Below are 15,145 nucleotides of genomic sequence, written 5' to 3'. Positions count from 1 at the left end.
CAAAAAGAGGATGAGGAACCAAGCAGGAACCACCTCATGACAAAAGCCCACAACATAAAGTGGATTAGAAACCCAGCAGGAACCACCTCACACCAAAAGCCAACATTACACAGGGGATGAGTAACCAAGAAGGAACCACCTCACACCAAAGAAACCACATCACAAAGAGGATGAGCGACCCAGCAGGAACCACCTCACAACTAAGGGCCCACATCATAAAGGGGATGAGGAACCTGGCAGGAACCACTTCACAAAAAGGTCCCACATCACATAGGGGATGAGGAACCAAGCAGGAACCACCTCTCACAAAAGTGCCCACATCACAAAGGTGATGAGGAACCCAGCAGGAACCTTCTCACACCAAAAGCCCACATCACATAGAGAATGAGGAAAGCAGCAGGAACCACCTCACACCAAAGGACCCTCACCACAAAAGGGATGAGGAACCCAGCAAGAACAAGCTCACACGAATGGGTCCACATCACAAAGGGGATGAGGATCCCATTAGGATCCACCTCACAACGAAACCGCACATTGCAAAGGTAATGAGGAGCCCAGCAGGAAACACTTCACACCCAAGGGTCCACATCACAAAGGAGATGAGGAACCCAGCAGGAAACACCTCACATCAAAGGGTACACATCAGAAAGGGGATGAGGAACCCATCAGGAACCACCTCACACCAAAATCCCACATCGCAAAGGGGATGAGGAACCGATCAGGAACCTCTCACAACAACGGGCCCATATAACAAAGGAGATGAGGAAGCCAGCAAGAACCACCTCACACCAAACGGTCCACATCACTAAGGGGATGAGGTTCTCAGCAGGAACAACTTATCCCCAAAAGCCCACATCGCAAACACAATGAGGAAACCAGCAGGAAACACTTAACCCAAAGCCGCATATCGGAAACGGGATGAGAAACCAAGTAGGAACTACCTCACAACAAAAGCCTACATCACCTCGGAAATGACGAACCCAGCAGGAACCACCTCACCACAAAAGCCCACATTACAAAGGGGATGAGGCACCCAGCCAGAACCACCTTACACCAAAGAACCCACATCACAAAGAGGATGGGGAAACACGGAACAACCTCACACTAAGAGCCCATATCACAAAGGGAATGAGGAACCCAGGAAGAACCACCTAACACCAAACGACCACATTACAAAGGGGATGAGGTACCCAGCAAGAACCACTTCACATCGAATGGTCCACATTAAAAATGGGATGAGGAACCCAGCAGAAACCACCTCACACTAAAGGGCCCACATCACATACGGGATGAGGAACACAGCAGGAACCACCTCACACCAAAAGCCCACATCACAAAGGCGATGAGGAACCCAATAGAAGCCACCTCACACTAAAGGGCACACTGCAAAGGGGATGAGGAACGAAGCAAAAACCACCCCACACCAAAAGCCCACATTACATAGGGAATCAGAAAACGAGCAGGAATCACCTCACACCAAAAGTGCACTTCGCAAATGGGATGAAGAACCCAGCTGGATCCACTTCAATCCCAATGGCCCACATCACAAAGGGAATGAGGGACCAAGGATATGAGGAAACCATCAGAAACCAAATCACAACAAAAGCCCACATCGCAAAGGGCATGAGGACCCCAGCAAGATCCACTTCACATCCAATGGCCCACATCACAAAGGGGATGAGGAACCAAGCGGGAACCACCTGACACTAAAAGCCCACATCATATAGGGGATAAGGAACCCAGTAGGAAACCCCTCACACCAAAGGGCCCACGTCACAACGTGTATGAGGAACACAGCAGGAAACAGCTCACACCAAAAGACCACATCACACAGGGCATGTGGAACCCCACAGGAACCACATCACACTTAAAGCCCACATAACAAAGAGGATAATGGACCCAGCAGGAACCACCTCACACCAAAACCCCATATTACAAATGGGATGAGGTACCCAGCATGAACCATTTCACAACCAAAGGTCCACATCATAAAGGGGATGAGGAACCCAGCAAAAACCACTTCACACGAAAGGGCCCACGTCACAACGGAGAAGAGGAACCAAGCAGGAACCACTTCAAAACAAAAGGTGACAACACATGGCGTATGAGGAACCCAGCAGGGACCACCTCACAACGAAAGCCCACATCACAAAAGGGATGAGGAGCCCACTAGGAACCACCTCACAACAAAGGGTCCACAAAACAAAGGGGATGAGTAACCCATCAGGAAGCACCTCACACCAAAATCCCACATCGCAAAGGGGATGAGGAACCCAGAAGGGGCCACCTGACACCATAAGCTTACATCACAAAGGGTAGGAGGAACACAGGACGAACCACATCACCCACATTAAAAAGGGTATGAGGCACATTAACAAGGGTATGAGGCACATTAGCCCACATTAAAAAGGGTGTGAGGCACATTAACAAGGGTATGAGGCACATTAGCCCACATTAAAAAGGGTATGAGGCACCCAGGAGGAACCACCTCACATCAAAGGGTCCACATCACAAGGGGATAAGGAACCAACAAAGAGCCATGATACACCAATGAGTCCACATCACAAAGGGAATCAGAAACCCAGCAGGAACCACCTCACCCTAAAAGCCCACATCACAAAGGGGATGAGGAACCCAGCAGGAAGCCTTCACACAAACGGGCCCATGTCACAAAGTGGACGAGGAAACCAGCAAGAGCCACCTCACACCAAAGGGTCCACATCACTAAGGGGATGAGGAACCCAGCAGGAACAACTTCTCACCAAAAGCCCACATCACAAATGGAATGAGGAAACAAGCAGGAACCACTTAACCCAAAGCCCCATCACAAGGGGTTGAGGACCCCAGCAGGAACCACATTACCGTGAAAGCCCACATCACAAAGGGGATGAAAAACCAAGTAGTAACCACTTCAAAGCAAAGGGCCCAGATCCCAAAGGGGATGAGAAATCACGCCACAATCACCTCACAACAACAGCCCACATCACAGAGGAGATGAGGAATGCTGCAGGAGAACCTCACACCAAAGGTCCACATCACAAAGGGGATGAGGAACACAGCAGGAACCACCTCACAACCAAAGCCCACATCGCAAACGGAATGAGGAACCCAGAATGTGCAACTTACCCCAAGACCCACATCAGAAAGGATATGAGAAATCCAGCAGGAACCACCTCACTCCAAAGGGCCCACAGCACAAAGGGGATGAGGAACCCAGCAGGAAACAACACACCCCAAAGGCCCATATTACGAAGAGGATAAGTCACCGAGCAGGAAACACCACACACCAAAGGGTCCACAACAAAAAGGAGATGAGGAACGCATCAGGAACCACCTCACACCAAAAGCCCCCAAAACAAAGGGGATGAGGAACCAAGCAGGAAGCACTTGAAACCAAAGGGCCAACATCAGAAAGGGGATGAGGAACCCAGCAGGAACCACCTCACACCAAAGGGCCCACATCACAAAGGGGATGATTAACCAAACAGGAACCACCTCACACATAAGGCCCCACATAGAGGAATTGAGGAAAATGGCGGAAGCGTAAGACGCGGAGATCACCTTCCTCCCCACAGATACATCCGAAATACATCTACTTGTGGAACTGCTCCTACAGAACACACACTGAACGCTGGCAGAAGACCTCAGACCTCCCAATAGGCAAGAAATTCCCAACGCACCTGGGTAGGGCAAAAGTAAAAACAATAAACAGAGACAAAAGAATAGGGACAGGACCTGCACCAGTGGGAGGGAGCTGTGAATGAGGAAAGGTTTCCTCCACACACTAGGAAGCCCGAAGGCGGGCCGAGACTGCGGGTGGCGGAAGAGAGCACAGCAACAGGGGTGCGGAGGGCAAAGCGGGAAGAATCCCGCACAGAGAATTGGTGCCGACCGGGACTCACTGGCCCGAGAGGCTTGTCTGCTCAACAACAGGGGTGGCCGGGGGCTGGGGGCTGAGCCTCGGGCTTCGGTCGGATCACAGGGAGAGGACTGGCGGCGTAAACACAGCCTGAAGGGGTTAGTGCACCACGACTACCCGGAATGCAGTCCGGGGAAAAGTCTGGAGCTGGCAAAGAGAAAACAGACGTTTTCTTACCTCTTTGTTTCCTGGTGCGCGACGAGAGGGGATTAAGAGCGCTGCTTAAAGGAGCTCCAGAGACGGGCGCCAGCTGCGGCTAAGAGCACGGACACCAGAGACGGGCATGAGACGCTAAGGCTGCTGCTGTCGACACCAAGAAGCCTGTGGGCGAGCACAGGTCACTGTCCACACCACCCCTCCCGGAAGCCTGTGCAGCCCGCCACTGCCAGGATCCCGTGATCCAGGGACAACTTCCCCGGGAGAACGCACGGCGCGCCTCAGGCTGGTGCAATGTCACGCAGGCCTCTGCCGCCGCAGGCTCGCCCCGCACTCCGTGCCCATCCCTCACCCGGCCTGAGTGAGCCAGAGCGCCCGAATCAGCTGCTCCCTTAACCCCGTCCTGTCTGAGCGAAGAACAGACGCCCTCAGGCGACTTAAACGCAGAGGCGGAGCCAAACCAAAGCTGAACCCAAGGAGCTCTGAGAACAAAGAGAAACGGAAATTTCTCCCAGCAGCCTCAGATGCAGCGGATTAAATCTCCACAATCAACTTGATATATACCCTGCATCTGTGGAATACCTGAATAGACTATGAATCATCCCAAATTGGGGAGGTGGACTCTGAGAGCAAGATATATTATTTTTTCCCCTTTTCCTCTTTATGTAAATGTGTATGTGTATGCTTCTGTGTGAGATTTTGTCTGTATAACTTTGCTTTCACCATTTGTCCTAAGTTTCTGTCCGCCCGTTTTCTTTTTTTCTTTTCTAAAAAATTTTTGTCTGTATAACTTTCCTTTCACCATTTATCCTAAGCTTCTGTCCGTCCGTTTTTTTTTTTTCTAAAAAATTTTTTTCTTAATAACAGCAACTGGGGTCCGGAGGGCAAAGCGGGGAGATTCCCGCACAGAGAATCGGTGCCGACCGGCACTCACCGGCCCGAGAGGCTTGTCTGCTCACCCACCGGGTGGCCGGGGGCTGGGAGCTGAGGCTCGGGCTTCGGTCGGATCGCAGGGAGAGGACTGGCGGCGTGAACACAGCCTGAAGGGGTTAGTGCACCACGGCTACCCGGGATGGAGTTCGAGGAAATGTCTGGAGCTGGCAAAGAGAAAACAGACGTTTTCTTACCTCTTTGTTTCCTGGTGCGCGAGGAGAGGGGATTAAGAGCGCTGCTTAAAGGAGCTCTAGAGACGGGCGCCAGCTGCGGCTAAGAGCGCAGGCTCCAGAAACGGGCATGAGACGCTAAGGCTGCTCCTGCTGCCACCAAGAAGCCTGTGGGTGAGCACAGGTCACTGTACACCACCACCCCTCCCGGGAGCCTGTGCAGCCCGCCACTGCCAGGGTCCCGTGATCCAGGGACAACTTCCCCGGGGGAAACGCACGGCACGCAGGAGGCTGGTGCAATATCACGCAGGCCTCTGCCGCCGTAGGCCCGCCCCGCACTCCGTGCCCCTCCCTCCCCCTGGCCTGAGTGAGCCAGAGCGCCCGAATCAGCTGCTCCCTTAACCCCATCCTGTCTGGGCGAAGAACAGACGCCCTCAGGCGACTTACATGCAGAGGCGGAGCCAAACCCAAAGCTGAGCCCCAGGAGCTGTGCGAACAAAGAAGAGAAACGGAAATTTCTCCCAGCAGCCTCAGATGAAGGGGATTAAATCTCCACAATCAACTTGATATACCCTGCATCTGTGGAGTACCTGAATAGACTACGAATCATCCCAAATTGGGGAGGTGGAATTTGAGAGCAAGATATATTATTTTTCCCCCTTTCCTCTTTTTGTGACTGTGTATGTGTATGCTTCTGTGTAAGATTTTGTCTGTATAGCTTTGCTTTCAGCATTTGTCCTAGGATTCTGTCCGTCCGTTTTTTAATTTTTTTTGTTTTTAAAAGTTTTTCTTAAAAACTATTTTTAATTTTAATAACTTTATTTGAGCTTACTTTATTTTATTTTGTCCTCTGTCATCTTTCTTTCTAATTTTTCTCCCTTTTATTCTGAGCCGTGTGGATGAAAGGCTCTTGGTGCTCCAGCCAGGAGTCAGGGCTGTGCCTCTGAGGTGGGAGAGCCAACCTCAGGACACTGGTCCTCAAGAGACCTCCCAGCTCTACAGAATATCAAATGCCGAAAACCTCCCAGAGATCTCCATCTCAACACCAAGACCCAGCTTCACTCAACGACCAGCAAGCTACAGTGCTGGACACCCTATGCCAAACAACTAGCAAGACAGGAACACAACCCCACCCATTAGCAGAGAGGCTGCCTAAAATCATAAAAAGGCCACAGAAACCCCAAAACACACCACCAGACGTGGACCTGCCCACCAGAAAGACAAGATCCAGCCTCATCCACCAGAGCTCAGGCACTACTCCCCTCCACCAGGAAGCCTACACAACCCACTGAACCAACTGTAGCCACTGGGGAAAGACACCAAAAACAACAGGAACTATGAGCCTGCAACCTCCAAAAAAGAGACCCCAAACACAGTAAGATAAGCAAAATGAGAAGACAGAAAAACACACAGCAGATGAAGGAGCAAGGTAAAAACCCACCAGACCTAAGAAATGAAGAGGAAATAGGCAGTCTACCTGAAAAAGAATTCAAAATAATGATAGTAAAGATGATCGAAAATCTTGGAAATAGAATAGAGAAAATGCAAGAAACATTTAACAAGGACCTACTAGAACTAAAGAGGAAACAAGCAATGATGAAAAACACAATAAATGAAATTTAAAATACTCTAGAAGGGATTAATAGCAGAATAACTGAGGCACAAGAACGGATAAGTGACCTGGAAGATAAAATAGTGGAAATAACTACTGCAGAGCAGAATAAAGAAAAAAGAATGAAAAGAACTGAGGACAGTCTCACAGACCTCTGGGACAACATTAAATGCACCAACATTCGAATTAAAGTGTTCCCAGAAGAAGAAGAGTAAAAGAAAGGGACTGAGAAAATATTTGAAAATATTTCCCATATAAGGGAAGGGAAATAGTTAATCAAATCCAGAAAGCACAGAGAGTCCCATACAGGATAAATCCAAGAAGAAACACGCCAAGACACATGTTAATCAAACTATCAATAATTAAATACAAAGAAAACATATTAAAAGCATCAAGGAAAAAGAACAAATAACACACAAGGGAATCCCCAATCCCCATCAGTTTCTGCTGATCTTTCAGCAGAAACTCTGCAAGCCAGAAGGGAGTGGCAGGACATATTTAAAGTGATGAAGGAGAAAAACCTATAACCAAGATTACCCAGCAAGGATCTCATTCAGATTTGATGGAGAATTTAAAATCTTTACAGACAAGCAAAAGCTGAGAGAGTTCAGCAACACCAAACCAGCTTTACAACAAATGCTAAAGGACTTCTCTAGGCAAGAAACACAAGAGAAGGAAAAGATCTACAATAACAAGCCCAAAACAATTAAGACAATGGGAATAGGAACATACATATCAATAATTACCTTAAATGTAAATGGATTAAATGCTCCCACTACAAGATACAGACTGGCTGAATGGATACAAAAGACCCATATATGTGCTGTCTACAAGAGACCCACTTCAGACCTAGGGACACGTACAGACTGAAAGTGAAGGGATGGAAAAACATATTCCATGCAAATGGAAATCAAAAGAAAGCTGGACTAGTAATTCTCACATCAGACAAAATAGACTTTAAAATAAAGATTATTACAAGAGATAAAGAAGGACACTACATAATGATCAAAGGATCGATCCAAGAAGAAGATATAACAATTGTAAATACTTATGCACCCAACATAGGAGCACCTCAATATATAAGGCAAATACTAACAGCCATAAAAGAGGAAAGTGACAGTAACACATTTGTAGTTGGGGACTTTAACACCCCACTTTCACCAATGGACAGGTGATCCAAAATGAAAATAAATAAGGAAACACAAGCTTTAAATGATACATTAAACAAGATGGACTTAATTGATATTCATAGGAAATGCCATCCAAAAACAACAGAATACACATTTTTCTCAAGTACTCATGGAACATTCTCCAGGATAGATCCTATCTTGGATCACAAATCAAGCCTTGGTAAATTTTAGAAAGTTGAAATTGTATCAACTATGTTTTACGACCAAATGCTATGAGACTAGATATCAATTACAGGAAAAGATCTGTAAAAAATACAAACACATGAAGGCTAAACAATACACTATTTAATAACGAAGTGATCACTGAAGAAGTCAAAGAGGAAATCAAAATATACCCAGAAACAAATGACAATGGAGACACAACGACCCAAAACCTATGCTATGCAGCAACAGTAGTTCTAAGAGGGAAGTTTATAGCAATACATTCCTACCTTAAGAAACAGGAAACATCTCGAATAAACAACCTAACCTTGAACCTAAAGCAATTACTGAAAGAAGAACAAAACAACCCCAAAGTTAGGAGAAGGAAACAAATCATAAAGATCATATCAGAAATAAATGAAAAAGAAATGAACAAAACGATAGCAAAGATCAATAAAACTAAAAGCTTGTTCTTTGAGAAGATAAACAAAATTGATAAATCATTAGCCAGACTCATCAAGATAAAAACAGAGAAGACTCAACTCAACAGAATTAGAAATGAAAACTGAGAAGTAACAAAACTGACACTGCAGAAATACAAAAGATCATGAGACATTACTACAAGCAACTCTATGCCAATAAAATGGACAACCTGGAGGAAACAGTCAAATTCTTAGAAATGCACAACCTGCCAAGACTGAATCAGGAAGCAATAGAAAATATGAACAGACAAATCACAAGCACTGAAATTGGAACTGTGATTAAAAATCTTTCAAAAAACAAAAGCCCAGGACCAGATGGCTTCACAGGTGAATTCTACCAAACATTTAGAGAAGAGATAACACCTATCCTTCTCAAACTCTTCCAAAATATAGCAGAGGGAGGAACACTCCCAAACTCATTCTACGAGGCCACCATTACCCTGATACAAAAACCAGACAAAGATATAACAAAGAAAGAAAACTACAGGTCAATATCACTGATGACATAGATGCAATGTCCTTAACAAACTACTAGCAAACAGAATCCAACATCACATTAAAAGGAACGTACACCATGATCAAGTGGGGTTTATTCCAGCAATGCAAGGATTGTTCAATATACGCAAATCAATCAACGTGATACACCATATTAACAAATTGAAGGAGAAAAACCATATGATCATCTCAATAGATGCAGAGAAAGCTTTCAACAAAATTCAACACCCAGTTATGATCAAAACCCTGCAGAAAGTAGACATAGAGGGAATTTTCCTTTACATAATAAAGGCCATATATGACAAACCGACAGCCAACATCGTCATCAATGGTGAAAAAGTGAAACCATTTCCACTAAGATCAGGAACAACACAAGGTTGCACACTCTCACCACACTTATTCAACATAGTTTTGGAAGTTTTAGCCACAGCAATCAGAGAAGAAAAGGAAATAAAAGGAATCCAAATCGGAAAAGAAGAAGTAAACCTGTCACTGTTTGCAGATGACATGATACTATACATAGAGAATCCTAAAGATGCTACCAGAAAACGACTAGAGCTAATCAATGAATTTGGTAAAGTAGCAGGATACAAAATTAATGCACAGTAATCTCTGGCATTCCTATACACTAATGGTGAAAAATCGCAAAGTGAAATTACGAACACACTCCCATTTACCATTGCAACAAAAAGAATAAAATATCTAGGAATGAACCTACCTAAGGAGACAAAACACCTGTATGCAGAACATTATAAGACACTAATGAAAGAAATTAAAGATGATACAAATAGATGGAGACATATAGCATGTTCCTGGATTGGAAGAATCAACATTGTGAAAATGACTCTACTACGCAAAGCAATCTACAGATTCAATGCAATCCCTATCAAACAACCACTGGCATTTTTCACAGAACTAGAACAAAAAGTTTCACAATTTGTATGGAAACACAAAAGACCCCGAATATCCAAAGCAATCTTAAGAACGAAAAATGGAGCTAGAGGAATCAGGCTCCCTGACTTCAGACTACACTACAAAGCTACAGTAATCTCGACAGTATTGTACTGGCACAAAAACAGAAATATATATCAATGGAACGGGATAGAAAGCCCAGAGATAAAAGCACACACATATGGTCACCTTATCTTTGATAAAGGAGGCAAGAGTATACAGTAGACAAAACACAGCCTCTTCAGTAAGTGGTACTGGGAAAACTGGACAGGTACATGTAAAAGTATGCGATTAGAACACTGCCTAACACCATACACAAAAATAAGCTCAAAATGGATTAAAGACCTAAATGTAAGGACAGAAACTATCAAACTCTTAGAGGAAAACATAGGCAGAACACTCTATGACAGAAATCACAGCAAGATCCTTTTTGACCCACCTCCTAGAGAAATGGAAATAAAAACAAAAATAAACAAATGGGACCCAATGAAACTTAAAAGCTTTTGCACAGCAAAGGAAACCACAAACAAGACCAAAAGACAACCCTCAGAATGGGAGAGAATATTTGCAAATGAAGCAACTGACAAAGGATTAATTTCCAAAATTCACAATCAGCTCATGCAGCTCAATAACAAGAAAACAAACAACCCAATCCAAAAATGGGCAGAAGACCTAAACAGACATTTCTCCAAAGAAGATATACAGACTGCCAACAAACACATGAAAGAATGCTCAACATCATTAATAATCAGAGAAATGCAAATCAAAACTACAATAAGATGTCATCTCATAGCAGTCAGAATGGCCATCATCAAAAAATCTAGAAACACTAATTGCTGGAGACCGTGTGGAGAGGAGGGAACACTCTTGCACTGCTGGTGGGAATGTGAATTGGTAAAGCCACTATGGAGAACACTATGGAGGTTTCTTAAAAAACTACAAATAGAACTATCGTATGACCCAGCAATCTCACTACTGGGCATATACGGTGAGAAAACCATAATTCAAAAAGAGTCATGTACCAAAACGTTCATTGCAGCTCTATTTACAATAGCCCGGAGATGGAAACAATCTAAGTGCCCATCAACGGATGAATGGATAAAGGAGATGTGGCACATATATACAATAGAATATTACTCAGCCATAAAAAGAAATGAAATTGAGCTATTTGTAATGAGGTAGATAGACCTAGAGTCTGTCATACAGAGCAAAGTAAGTCAGAAAGAGAAGGACAAATACCGTATGCTAACACATATATATGGAATTTAAGAAAAAAAAATGTCATGAAGAACCTAGGGGTAAGACAGGAATAAAGACACAGACCTACTAGAGAACCGTCTTGAGGATACGCAGAGGGGGAAGGGTGAGCTGTGACAAAGCGAGAGAGAGGCATGGACATATAAAACTACCAAACGTAAGGTAGATAGCTAGTGGGAAGCAGCCGCATAGCACAGGGAGATCAGCTCGGTGCTTTGTGATCGCCTGGAGGGGTGCGATAGGGAGGGTGAAAGGGAGGGAGACGCAAGAGCGAGGAGATATGGGAACATATATGTATGTATAACTGATTCACTTTGTTGTAAAGCAGAAACTAACACACCTTGTAAAGCAATTATACCCCAATAAAGACGTTAAAAAAAAAACACAACATTAAGTGGATTAGGACCCCAGTAGGAACCACCTCACACAAAAGGGCCCCATTAACAAGGGGGATGAGGAACCAAGAAGGAACCACCTCATAGCAAAGGGCCCACATCACAAAGGGAATGAGGAACTCAGCAGGAACCACTTCACACCAAGGCCCCACATCACGAAGGGGATGAGGATCCCAGCAGGAACCTTCTCGCACCAAAAGCCCTCATCACATAGGGAATCAGGAAAGCAGCAGGAACCACCTAACACCAAAGAACCATCACCAAAAAGGGGATGAGGAACCCAGCAAGAACAAGCTCACACTATGGGTCCACATCACAAAGGGGATGAGGATCCCATTAGGATCCACCTCACACCAAAAGCCCACATTGTAAAGGGGATGAGGAACCCATCAGCAAGCTCTCACACCAACGGGCCCATATAACAAAGGGGATCAGCAAGAACCACCTCACACCAAAGGGTCTACATCACAAAAGGAATGAGGAACCCAGCATAAACCATCACACAACAAAGGACCCAGATCACAAAGCAGATGAGGAACCCAGCAGGAACCACCTCATACCAAAAGCCCATATTACAAATGTGATAAGGTACCCAGCAGGAGCCACTTCACACCCAAGGGTCCACATCACAAAGGGGATGAGGAACCAAGCTGGAAACACTTGAAAACAAAAGATGACATCACACAGGGTATTAGGAACACAGGAGGACACACCTCACACCAAAAGCCAACTTCACAAAAGAAATGAGGAACGCAGCAGGACGCACCTAACACCAAAGGGTACACAACACAAAGGGGATGAGGAACCCATCAGGAACCACCTCACACCAAAAGCTCACATCACAAAGGGGATGACGAATCCGGCAGGAGCCACCTTGCACCAACGGGCCCACATCAAAAAGGGTATGGGGAACCAAGCAGAAACCACTTCACACCAAGGGGCCCACATTACAAAGGAGATGAGGAACCCAGCAGGAACCACCTCACACTAAATGCCCACATCACAAAGAGGATGGGGAACCCAGCAGGAATCACGTCACACTAAAAGCCCACATCACATAGATAATAAGGAGCACAGCAGGAACAACCTTACACCAAAGGTCCACATCAAAAATGGGATGAGGAACCCATCAGGAACCACCTCACAACAAGAGTGCACATCGCAAAAGGGATGTGGACCCAGCTGGTTCCACTTTACACACAATGGTCCACATCACAAAGGGGATGAGGAATGAAGCTGGAACCATTGTAAAACAAAACATGACATCACATAGGGTATGAGGAACCCAGCAGGAGCCACCTCACCAAAAAAGCCCACATCGCAAAGGGGATGAGGAACCCAGCAGGAAACACCTCACACCAAAGGGTACACATCAGAAAGGGGATAAGGAACCCGTCAGAAACCACCTCACACCAAAAGCCCACATCGTAAAGGGGATGAGGAACCCATCAGCAAGCTCTCACATCAATGGGCCCATATAACAGAGGGGATGAGGAAGCCAGCAAGAACCACCTCACACCAAAGGGTCCCCATCCCTAAGGGGATGAAGCACCCAACAGGAACATCTTCACACCAAAGCCCACATCACAAACGGATTGAGGAAACCAGCAGGAACCACTTAACCCAAAGCCCCACATCAGAAACGGGATGAGGAACCAAGTACGAAACACCTCACACCAAAGGACCCACATCACAAAGGGGATGAGGAACCAAGCAGGAAACACATCACAACAAAAGCCTACATCACCACGGGGATGAGGAACCCAGCAGGAATCACCTCACCATAAAGGCCCACATTAAAAATTGGATGAGGCACCCAACCAGAACCACCTTACACCAAAGTATCCACATCACAAATGGGATGAAGAACCCAGCAAGAACAACCTAACAAAAAAAGCCCACATTACAAAGGGGATGAGTGACCCAGCAGTAACCACCTCACACTGAAGAGTCCACATCACAAAAGGTATGATGAAACCAGCCTGAACCAGCACACAACAAAGGGCCCGGATCACAAAGGGGATGAGGAACCAAGCTGGAAACACCTCACAGGAAAATCCCACATCATATAGGGGATAAGGAACCCAGTAGGAAACCCCTCACACCAAAGGGCCCACGTCACAACGTGTATGAGGAACACAGCAGGAAACAGCTCACACCAAAAGACCACATCACACAGGGCATGTGGAACCCTGCAGGAACCACATCACACTTAAAGCCCACATCACAAAGAGGATGATGGACCCAGCAGGAACCACCTCACACCAAAACCCCATATTACAAATGGGATGAGGTACCCAGCATGAACCATTTCACAACCAAAGGTCCACATCATAAAGGGGATGAGGAACCCAGCAGAAACCACTTCACACCAAAGGGCCCACATCACAAAGGGGAAGAGGAACCAAGCTGGAACCACTACAAAACAAAAGGTGACATCACATGGTGTATGAGGAACCCAGCAGGGACCACCTCACAACGAAAGCCCACATCACAAAAGGGATCAGGAACCCACTAGGAACCACCTCACTAAAAAGGGTCCACAAAACAAAGGGGATGAGTAACCCATCAGGAACCACCTCACACCAAAATCCCACATCGCAAAGGGGATGAAGAACCCAGAAGGGGCCACCTGACACCATAAGCTTACATCACAAAGGGGATGAGGAACACAGCAGGAACCACATCATCCCATAAGCCCACATTAAAAAGGGTATGAGGCACCCAGTAGGAACCACCTCACATCAAACGGTCCACATCACAAGGGGATAAGGAACCAACATGGAACCATGAAACACCAAAGAGCCCATATCACAAAGGGAATCAGAAACCCAGCAGGAACCACCTCACCCTAAAAGCCCACATCACAAAGGGGATGAGGAACCCAGCAGGAAGCCTTCACACAAACGGGCCGATATCACAAAGTGGACGAGGAAACCAGCAAGAGCCACCTCACACCAACGGGTCCACATCACTAAGGGGATGATTAACCAAGCAGGAACCAGCTCACACATAAGGCCCCACATAGAGGAGTTGAGGAAAATGGCAGAAGCGTAAGATGCGGAGATCACCTTCCTCCCCACAGATACATCCGAAATACATCTACTTGTGGAACTGCTCCTACAGAACACGCACTGAACGCTGGCAGAAGCCCTCAGACCTCCCAATAGGCAAGAAATGCCCCCACGTACCTGCGTAGGGCAAAAGTAAAAAGGATAAACAGAGACAAAAGAATAGGGACGGGACCTGCACCAGTGGGAGGGAGCTGTGAAGGAGCAAAGGTTTCCAAACACTAGAAAGCCCGCTGGCGGGTGGAGACTGCGGGTGGCGGAGGACAGCACAGCAAAAGCGGTGCGGAGGGCAAAGCGGGGAGATTCCCGCACAGAGAATCGGTGTCAACCGGCACTCACCGGCCCGAGAGGCTTGTCTGCTCAACGACCGGGG

Source organism: Stenella coeruleoalba, assembly GCF_951394435.1.
Source record: "Stenella coeruleoalba genome assembly, chromosome: 10".
Lineage (NCBI taxonomy): Eukaryota > Metazoa > Chordata > Mammalia > Artiodactyla > Delphinidae > Stenella > Stenella coeruleoalba.
This window is presented reverse-complemented; position numbering follows the sequence as displayed.